Below are 11545 nucleotides of genomic sequence, written 5' to 3' on the forward strand. Positions count from 1 at the left end.
TGAGAGTGCAGATAGGAAGTGGAGTTACTTGTCACCACCGTATCCCAGACTTTACAACAGTGAACAGTAGAGATGTGGTATATTATTATGCCATTATTAATACTTATATTATTTTTATGGATGAGGGGAAATTATTGGAAAGAAAGAAAGAGAAAATCCCTGAGCAATAAGGTCCTCTTTGCTTGGTTAATGGAGAGAGTAATTTAGATTCGCAAAGGTCAAACTGTGGTCTGGGGTGCGGGCCAAGAGAACCTTATCTTCCAATGAGAGACAGCGTGTATTTCACTAGTTGTCAATTTATGATCGGCCCCTGAGTTTGAGAAGATAAAGTTTCTCGGTTGCCTCTTCGCCTCCAGCCTGCTTGTGTAGTTTCGATTTATTTTAGTAATGAATTCAGTTGGCATTGTCCCTCTGGAACCCTGTTATTAAAACAAACTTGACAGAGACTCTGCTTGCAGGTACAACAGCGTAGGAATGAAATGAACTTCCATGTACAATATGAGTCCCAATATTGGTTCGGCCTCGGTGCGACACTTAGAATGAGTGAGAGTAATGGGAATCTCGCTAATCCTCACAATTTAGCACCAGCCTCCGGGAGAGAAGAAAATCATGTCTGATTGTACTGTCCTGTTAGTTTATAAATTTGGGGGAGAGAGGAATTGATGGAGGGGCAGTAAAGGGAGCAGGAATACTTATCCCAACTCCTTGGTTGTTTGCTCATGGATCTAAGATGGAAGACTAATTGAAAAAGATTTACAGAAGAAGTAAAATGAAGCTTCATTGAGAAGGCTCAGATAGGTGGAGAGAATTGTTATTAGTCAGTCAGTCATCTTTCACTTATTGAGCATCTACTATGTGCTAGGCACTAGTCTTGGCACTGCGGATGGAGTGAAGAAGAAGCCAGTCAAAATCCTTGCCCTCAGGGAGCTTACATTCTAGTGGGAAGCAGTAAACAACCACCAAATGAGCATGCTCACTAATAACTTCTGTGAAGAAAATAAAACAGGGTAACATTATAGGCAGTACTCTATGGGGGATGGTGGGGACTGATTTAGGTCAGGAAAGGCTTCTCAGAAAATGTGACATGGGAGTGAAAAGCAGATACTTGGATGTAGGCAGCTGTAAGGGGATAGAAATTAACAGCATCTCAGCTGAAGAATAGAACAGGGAAGCTCCATGCCTGAAATGAGCTCAACAGTAGGGAAATCACAAAAGATTCCTCAATCCCTTTTAAATACTAACATACAAATAGTGAACATTTCCACATTCTTTACTGGTGATGTTCATTATTTACCGGCAATGTGACTCTGGCCAAGTTATTCAATCACCCTAATTTGATAGCTATAATATGGCAGTAATGAAGACCACACACCTCATAGCCTTGTTATGAGAATTACAAGTGATGGCAGTAAATGCTAATAATTATAAAGTGCTTATTATGTGCTGGGCACTCTTTAAGTGCTTCACATATAATACCTCATTTAATCTTCTTGATAACCTTCTTAATAAGGTAAGAAGCATTATAATCTTCATTTTGCAGATGAGGAAACTGAGTGCAGAGAGGGTGAGTAACCTGCTCACCGTCACCCAGAGCTGGGATTTGAATCGAAGCATTCTTCTTCCAATTGCCCCAACCTTACTCCACATCTTCCAGATACCTTAGAACAGAGCCCATCAGGCACCTAGCCCAGTGCCGGCATGTGATAGCTCTCAGTGCTTCCGCTTCTGCCGTTACTATGCACATTGTCTTTCTTCCACTTCACAACAACCGTGATTGATCTTCGAATCTATATTTTACAATGTGGCATTCAGAAGTCAATGATTTGTCATAGAGCTGGAGCTGGAAGCCAGATCTGCTTATTCCTAATCCCCAGGTCTTTTCCCTACAGTGCGCCTCCCTGGAGTTTTTGCTTATTATAATTAAGCATATTTTGAAAGGAACCCTCAGAAATACATGCTGAATTTGCTTCAGTAGATCCAGCTGTTTGCGAAACAATAGGTTCAATTTTCTTCCCTAATACTGCTTTTATTAAGATTTAAAAGATCCCTTCTTATTCATTGTTCCTATTTTAAGCTAAAAAAGCATCAGAGCATTTCAGTATTCATCAGCCAAAGAAACCCACTAGGATTCTGAACCGACACCTACTCCGCCACCTGCTGCCCAGGAGTTACTCCCTGAGCTTCTTTCACTCCTCCTTCTGTAGGTCCCAGGAAATCCAGCTTTCCTTGAGACGTCTCAGGTAGGAAACTTTGTTCCTGGTAAGTTTGTTTCATTTTTTTTTTTTTCATTCCTATCCTCTTGGATTTCTAGAGCAGAAATTTAAATTTAAAAAACTTTTTAAAAAAGGTCTTGGTTAGATTGTTATAGAATTGACCTCTGAGACTGGAGGAAAGCACATCAAGCTCACTGCCTTGCAAGGCAATTACAGTTACAAATGGGAGAAGGAGGACGTGAAAGAGGTAAGTCTCCCCCAACATTTTTCTTTCCCTTACATGACCCCACGTTTGATCCATCAGCATCTGCTCAAAACTCTCCCATGGCTTCCTGTCTCTCAGAAGGGACGTTAGATCCTTAAAATGGCCTATAATGCCCTCCAGGGTCCTGCTCCAACCCCATTATTGCTCTCATCTCATCTCTAGAATGTAAGTTCCAGGAGGGCAGGAATATTTGGCTATTTTTTCACTCTATTTCTAGTGTTAGAATAGTACCTGGCATATAATAGGCACTTAAACATGTTTATTAAATGAATGAGTGATTGTTAAGGGGTTAACATTGTGCCTGACTATATGTAGCCTGGAATCATTTCATTACAAAAAGACTGAAAAGAGTTTGAATGGGAATGTGATTGGATCCTTTCCAACGTGATTGAAGGGTCAGGGGTGCATTACCTTCAGGGCAGCTCTATCCAGGAACTCAGATGAAGCCATTGGTCACTGATCCCTTTGTCTCTTGTCTCTATTCTCTCCCCTGTTTGCTTCATTCTCAGCAGGTTTTCTTGGTTACCATAACTTCAGGCTTAAGTAATACCACATCAGCAATACCAGTGGGGGAAAAAAGAGCGTGTCTTTTCCAACACTTCCACCCAAAGTCCTAGGAGATAATTTCATTGGCCTAGCTTGAGTCAGGTGCCTCTGCCTGAACCAATCACTGTGATACAGGGAGATGAAATGCTCCCATTGGCCAAGTGGAATCATCTGACCCCTGCTGGAGTAGAGTGAGAGGGTAGGAGTATCAGGCCCACTGACACTCCATAGACTGAGAGAGACGGAGGGCACTTCTGCAAAGGGAAGTCTAAGCATCACTGTCACGTTCATCCCACATTACCACCAGACTGATCTCTGTGAAACACAGTTCTGATCTTGTCTCTATTACACTTCAGAAGCCTCAATGACTCCTATTTAAATAAATACTGAAATTCTTAGGCTGGTATTCAAGGTTCATCATAATGTAGCCTGAATCCACTCCTCTCACCATGCCCTCCCATATTCCCTTAACTGCAGGAATATTGGACTATGTGCTGTTGTTGGAATACCATTGGTTCATTTATCCATCCACACATAATAACTATTCAGCACCTACTCTACACCTTCTAGCCTTTGTTTATTTAGTGACCACTCTCCTGAATGCCTTTTGCCTCTTCTATGTGTATAAAAGCCAACACATTCTTTATGTTCTGGGTTAAGTACCATATTTTCTAAGATGTCCCCTTTGCCCCATGCAGCTCAGAATGATGGATTCCCTCCATCCCTCTCCATAGTGCTTTATCTATTCCTCTCTAGGCATCATTTTTTTGACCCTGGGTTAATGTTATATATGTACATATCTATTTCGCTTATTGGACTCTAAATTCTTTGAGGTCTTGGCCATCTCCTCCACCTACACAGTCAGTCATCTGTAGTAGCATTGTACACACAGTAAATATCTAATGACTGTGTATTGAATGAATAACAAACTGAACTGATTGAAACTTTCAATTTCTCCTTCTTTATCATCACCATGATGTGTTTATTTGTATAGTACATTTGGTTTTATGAAATGTTTTGTGGACTTTTGTCTTACTTACTTTTCCTACTATACTCTGAATTGAGTATTATCTCTATTTTAAGAATGAGGAAACTGAATCTCAGCTCAGGTAACTTTTTCTCTGCACAGCGGTAAGGACAAGAATTGAGTTTGGATCTTTTGACTAGTCATGAGTATTTTGGCAACAAGTGACAGCAGTTTGAATCGGCTTAAGCACAAAATGAAATTTATTGGTTAATTGGTAGCTCCCAAAGAACCATGATTTTTGGTACTCATATTGTTGTGTAATGCCATCCCTCTGACTCTGAGCTTGGAGGTGCGACTTTTTTTGGCTGATGGGGCTTTAGCAAGCATGATGTAAACAGAGTCTTGATAAGTTGCTGGCAAACTGAGACTTGCCTGCTTGGAATGCTCCCTCTTGGAACCCTAGTGGCATGCCCTAAGAAGCCCCAGCCACATGGAGAGACCATGGGAGAAGAGTGAGATGCTCCAGTCAACAGACCCAGTTGAGCCTTCAGCTGCTACCAGGACCAACAAGCAGCGTGGGTGAGCATGCTGGGTGTGAATGAAGCATCCTGGATGTTCCAGTCCAGTCCAGCCTCCAGATGACTGAAATCACAGCTACAGAACCATGAGGGAGAATAAAATGGTTGTCACTTAAAGCCATTAAATTTCAGGGCAGCTTGGTCTCCAGGAATAGGTAGCAGAAACATCAGGCAAGCATGTGATTCATTCTGTTTGCATTCACCTGCCCAACCCTGAACCAATCACTTGGCCTAGGCGGTAGGGTCTTGTGCTTCCTGCCAGGACCATATGGGGAAGGGGAAGAGATCCTCAGAGAAGGAGTTTGGGAAATTGTGCAGAACAGACAAAAACTGTAGGTACCAGAGCCTGGTAGGGACTGCAAAAAGCCAGCATATCTCCTCAGGGACTCAGGCAGGTGTTCTTCCCATGATGGAATTGTAGATTGTCAAAGTTAACAAGTTCAAGTCCAGTTCTTTCATTTTACAGATACTGCAATTAAGGCCCAGAGAAGACCATTTCCAGGGTCAAGATCCACCAATTGTCAGGCCGGAACCCCGGTCTCTTGGCACCAACTCCAGGTCTTTTTCTGTCACCCCGTCTTTCCTCACTGGTGATGGTTCTCAGGAGCAGGGTGGAGGTGGGCCTTGTGTGTGTGTGTGTTTCTGGGAGTCTGGCCCAGGGTGGGGTGGCGAGGTTTTGGGAGAGGGGTAGGATGTAAGCCGCCCAGAGCTCTGCTTTCGGTACGTAGTGCCCCTCTGGGCAGAGCCCCACGTTCACACACACACCCCTCTGGGGGTGTGCAGTTAGTCAGACCTAACTCAGCTCCAGTCCCACATGCTCTGCGGCCTTTACCGACTGACTGTTAAACTAAGCAGCCCAGGACATGTCTCTGAAGTGTTGTAAAATTTTCATACGGGGGAAGTACTTACAGACAACGTTTTGGAACTCAGGCTTCATGTGATGCTCTGCTTGATGTGAATTGGTGCCTCTTTAGACAATTTGAGAGCCATTTTTTGTGAAATTTCCCAGAACATTTTGTTTCCTTGGGCAAAAAGTGGCTTTCCCTGCATGAATAACAGTTGTGCGTCTACTCCAGAGAAAGACAATCAATTGTGGCCTCTGACAAATCAATAAATAGAGGTAGGAGGCCAGCTTCTTCATGTTCACTATATCCATCATTCTCTTCCTTCCCATCACTACTGGAGATAGAGCTGTAGGATGTTCATTCTGAGAGCGAATTTAGAGTTTAGACAGTCAACTGATGATTTTAGAGATGGGGAAACAGAGGCCCAGAGATGGCTAAGGGCTTGTTACCGTCACACAGCAATTCTATGGATGGAGTTGAGATTACAGTTCTCATCTTTGACTCTGAGGCAAATCCTGTTTCCACTGCCCTGAAATCGTTTGGTGACTTCAGTGGCAGCTCTGCCACAGGATAGGGAGTCAGTCACGAATCAGGGAGATAGGGAGGATGCTGAGTTTCAGAGGAAACTGATTTATAGCTGGCGGACCTCCAAGAGTGAAGAGAACGATTTAGATTTCTCCAGTAGCAGCTCTGGACTTCGCTGCCAGTCTTCAGCCACAAACAGAACACTTGGATCTAAAACCTTTAGAGGTTTTTATACTCACAAGTCCCTGTAGAAAATTAGCTGTGCTATGGTTCATTTTCTCAGGGTCCTGAGCCGCTTCTCTGAGGTTCAGAGAGGTTAAACAATTTACCCAAGATCACACAGCCAGAAGGAGCTGATTCCAAACCCTGTGCTCTTTGCATTACCCTGCATTGCCTCTTGGGGGGCCAGGCATAATCCTTACAGTAAATGGAATTGAAAGTATTTTGTCCCAAGGAAAAAATCCCAGGGATAATGTAGGAGTTTATTTATACTTAAATGCTGCATAGTGCAGCTGGTTGAGGACGTGGGCTCTAGGACCGGACTGTCCAGGTTAAAACCCAAATTTCGTCACTTGTGTCTGTGACCTTGGAGGTCACATTTGACCCCTCCAAGGTCTTCTTTTACTTCTTATCTATCTATATGTCTGTTCAATTTTCCTCATGGTGTTGTCATGAGGGTAAAGGGAGATAATGCTTGTAAATCGCTTAACACCGTGCCTGGCACTTAAGTGCTCAAAAATGTTAGCTGTTATTTGATTCTGTAATGCACAATATTAATTGGGGATGGGACAATACAGGAAAGGAAAATATAATGGAGAATATATTACCTCTCCTTCATGCTTAACTGATCCTTTGCATGTCCCGAGCACACGCCTATCCTCTCTGGTGGGTGGATTGGATCAGCTCCTTCCAAAGGGGAGAGACGGTGAAATTCTTTAGTGGGAAACCCAACAGGGTGCTCACAAAGATGCATGTGAGAGGACAAACTTTGCAGGACGATTTATGATAGAGAAAACGCAGAAATAACCTAAATGTTAGTTTATAAAGAGCTGGTTACATCAACTATGGTACATCTCAGTTAATGTAGCACAGTATTTCCAGTGCTTAGGATAAAATCTTGGAATCATTTTTTATTCTCTTTTTTTCTCTCACTCCCCACATGAATACCATCAGTAAATCCTGTTGACTCCACCTTCAAAATATATTCAGAATCTGACCAGTTCTCGTTACCTGCACAGCTACCATCCTGATAATAAGACACTATCATCTCATAGATTTTTGCAACCATGTTTGACCTGGACTTCCTGCTTCTACTCTTGCCCTTTCCAGCTACAGTAGCATCCTTGCTGTTCCTTGAACCTATGGGTTACATTCCTACCTCAGGGCCTTTGCACTGGCAGTTCCTGCTGTCTGGAAAACTTCCCTGCAACGTCCACATAGCTGCCTCCCTCATCTACTCAAGACTGTTTCTCAGTGAGGCCTGCTCTATCCACCCTGTTCTGAACTGCAATCCACCTCACTCTGAGTTTAGTACTCCCAAAGCCCTTTACCCCACCTCACTTTTTTCCATAGCAATCATCACTTTTTCACGTACTATGTATCATTGACTTATTTATGAAGTCTACTGTCTGTTTCCCTCCACTAGAATGTAAGCTCCATGAAGGCAGGGGTTTTTGCCTTGTTGTTTTTGTTTTTTTGTTGTTTACTGCTATATCCCCAGCACTTAGAATAGGTTCAAGCATATAGTAGGTGCTTAATAAATATTTGTTGAAGAATGAATAAATTCTTTATAATGAATTAGGTCAGCATCTTAGAATCAATGAAGGGGATCTGTATGTATTGACATGGAAAGATCTCCAAAATGTATTTTTAAATAAAAAAAATCAAGTTATAAAGTTATTAATATATATTTTTAAACATAAATGAAGTTATAATATATATACATATGTGTATATGTATACGTCTATATACACATATTATACACACATATGTATATGTGTATATATACATGTATATGTGTATATATAATAACTTCACTTATGTTTAAAAAACATACTATGTTTTTTTACATATGTATGGAAAACATATGTTTTCATGTATTACTTGTGTACGTTTTTATATAGATTTCTTAAGTTGGCGTAATGAAAAAGGTTGAATACATGTGCAGAAAATTTAGCACTCTTGTTAGATTTTTCTCGCCCGACTAACCTGGACAAGTGGCTAGCAGAGAGATTTGAAGTGGATTGGAAGTAGTCCTGCCCATTTGACCTGATCTACTTCCCCAGATCCACACACTTTCCCACACTGGACTGTGAGCCCCTCGGGAGCAGAGCGTGACTGTTGGGTCACTGCTGTAGCCCTATCTTCTAGCACAGCGCTTTCGACTCAGAAGGTCCAAAGTGCATATTTGTTTAATTGAAGCAGCTGTTTCCTGTCCTCTGGAGTCATTCAGCAGCATCCCCTCCCAGTGCGTTCTGGGACGCAGCCTCAGTTTGCTCTCCTCCCTGCAGGTGGCAGTCTTCACTGGCTTGAACTAGCCACGCTTCCTCCTAGAGCAGTGGTTCCCAACCCATCAGACACAATGCATGCTTTCCATAACATTTCATAAAACTCCTTTACTATTCTGGGATGAAACTAGTAGATTAAATAATCCTCTTACAAATATACCTTCAAAAACTAACACAACACCTTTGCTCTAATTTGAAGAGAAAGTAATGGATAATAAAATACTGAGTATTTTACTAGCAAATGTTTGGGTGTGATCTCCCTAGGAGCTATCACGAGGTAGTCAGATGCTCTGCCTATGTCTGGGACCCTGTGAGTGCCATAGGTACAGGTGCTGTCTGACACTGGAGCAGCATTTCAGGCTATGAAGGAATTTTCCCAAATGGCAGACAATTCTTGGTAGAGCTCTGAACAAAACAAAGTACAAACTTCCCTTAATTTATATGCATTTTCAGTCTCCCAAAATGTCTTGTATATTAATGCCAACTTCCCACTCCAACCATAAATAAATAAACAAACAAACAGGGTCTAGGCTCAGATAATTATAAACAGGTGTTTTACCTATGCGGGAGCCTGAGGTGTGGGACCATTTTCTGTTGTGCGGGACTTCCCTTTATATTGCAGGATGTCTGCATCCCTGGCTTCCTACCCACTAAATATCTGTGGCATCCATTCATTGTGAGTTCAGGACTAAAAAATAAATGTTTCCACACATTTCCATAACGCCCCTCAAGGGGCACTACTGGCTCCATTAAGAACTTTCGCGCTGGCCATGCTGTCTCATAGGGTGGCCACAAGTCCTATGTGGCTATTAAGTCTTGAAATGTGGCTAATGTGACTAAAGAACTAAACTTTTAATTTAATTTAATTTACGCATAAATTTTAAAACTGATGCTCAGTTCAGTTTTTGGAAAACTTTTAAGCATGATCGGAACAACTTGGGTACGTGAATCTACTTTGTGGACTATAAATTTTATGAAACCTGAATACAGAACAAATGTTTCTAACTGAAAGTTCAGTGAACTAACTGAGAGGCTCTAAGTGTAAAATACACACAAGAGTTTGAAGATTTAGTAGGAAAACAAGAATGAAGAATATCTTATGAATACCATTCTTATGTTGGATTACGTGTTGAAATGATAAAGGTTTGGCTATGTTGGATTAAATAAATGTTATTAAAATTAACTTCACCTGTTTCTTTTTAATTAATGTTGCTACTGGGAAACTTGAAGATACATATGTGGATTATGTTACATTCCCGTTGGAGAGCACTGGATGGAGAAAACTTAGGACCGTCCTGCAGCGAATGAGATCTCTCACCTCCCACCTGATAGGAAAACACAGTAAATCAGAAGGGAGACAAGAGTTAGAAAAATTAGTTCCTTATTCTCTAGCCGGCAAACCAGGGGCCACAAGGACAGGGTCTTTGCACTGGTAGAATAATCCCAAGTGATTATTATTTTTTAACGAAGCCGCAGATTTTGGCCTGTGGTTTCTGGCAGGTGTGAAGTTTTTCCACTACGCTCACCCTCTGCTGGGTCCTCTGGGAACCTTCCCCTTTATACTCTGATGTGGGAGTTCTGGCCTGTGATACAAAGACTTGTGCCAGCTTTGCTCACAGGCAACGAGGAAAAGGCATTTCAAGCCACAAGGAAGATGGCCACTCTCTCCACTCTGGTGATTTACAGATAATGCAAGCGGTTAAATTTCCAAGCAAACTGTGAGGTCTCCTCTGAGGCAGAGAGTGGAGAACGACAGGCACAGGTAACTAAGTTACATCCCAGCCACGGAGAGCCTCGCTGATCCTACACTCAGAAGTCTGTTATGGGTTTTAGATTATGACTAGATGAGTTAAAATCACTTCCTGTCCCACTTTTAAGGAATTGACTTCTTTCTTCCCAAGTGGTCAATGTGATGATGTGAAAGAATCATTAATGGTGAGAAGCATGAACTTTGGGGTGAGAAATGGGTGAAACAACAATTAACATTTCATGGCTGTGGGACCCTGGTTAGATAACTTAACTTCTCTGAGCTTCAGTTTTCAGTTTTCCTATCTTGGAAATAGCTCTCTCATATATAGCAAATGCTCAATAAGAAGTAGCTGTTTTTCACTATGAAGAGGATGAGAGTGGGAGGTGGGGAGAATTTTTAAGCAGGAAAGCATCTTAGAACAGCATCTCCAAGACTATTTTTCTCAGAACACTGGTCTCATGAAATAGAATTCCAACAATACAAAGAGTTTGTGGGCACTATATGTTGGTGAATCCCTCAGTGGAGACTGACAAAGCACATTCAGATATTTAAGATTCTGAGAAGTGCTGCAGTAAAGAAGTCAGTTTAAATTGGCTTAATCCAGCATTTCCCAAACTTATTTTATTAGGACTTTTTCTTCTTCCAGAAATAACTGTTAGCTATGTGGGTCATACTTTGGGAAATGATGGCATGGGGGAAAAACATCTCACCTTCTAATCAGATCCCTTTGATCCCACAGTTTGGATGTGCTGGACTCTTCAGCAGATTGTCCCACGCCATGGGCGGAGACAAGTGGAACAAGCCACCAGACTATGTCCCATGTCACCTAGGTCCATAATGAAAAACCCATTCCTGAGGGAGCTTAGACAACCTTGAAAAGAAAAAAATGGTGACTTGAGATATGATAGTCTATGGAATCACTGCCTTGGAAATTTCTATTGTGGTTGGTGATCGAGCAGGGGGGTACTGTAAATTTATATTTTGTTTTACACATTTTTTTATAAAGTCCCCTCGACTCTCAAAAATCTCTACAAATGATCAATAACTATAATAATCTTCTGCCATAACATATTTCAAAAGGAAATGCCAGACCGAGGTTTAAATACACAAACACACCCACATGCACACACATACACACACACACACTCTGTGTAGTAATGTATGAGCAGATTAAAAGGATATGTTTAATTTATAAGCCCTACTCTGATTAGAAATGAAAGATCGCTAAAGGATAATGTTCATACTCAATTTGCAATAATTGCACATTTCTTTCATCAAGACACACATCTAATATAATCTCCCAAATCCCAAAGTACACATAAAAATAAAGTCCAGTAAATGACATCAGA

This window comes from Equus asinus, chromosome 9 (genome assembly GCF_041296235.1).
Source record: "Equus asinus isolate D_3611 breed Donkey chromosome 9, EquAss-T2T_v2, whole genome shotgun sequence".
Classification (NCBI taxonomy): Eukaryota; Metazoa; Chordata; class Mammalia; order Perissodactyla; family Equidae; genus Equus; species Equus asinus.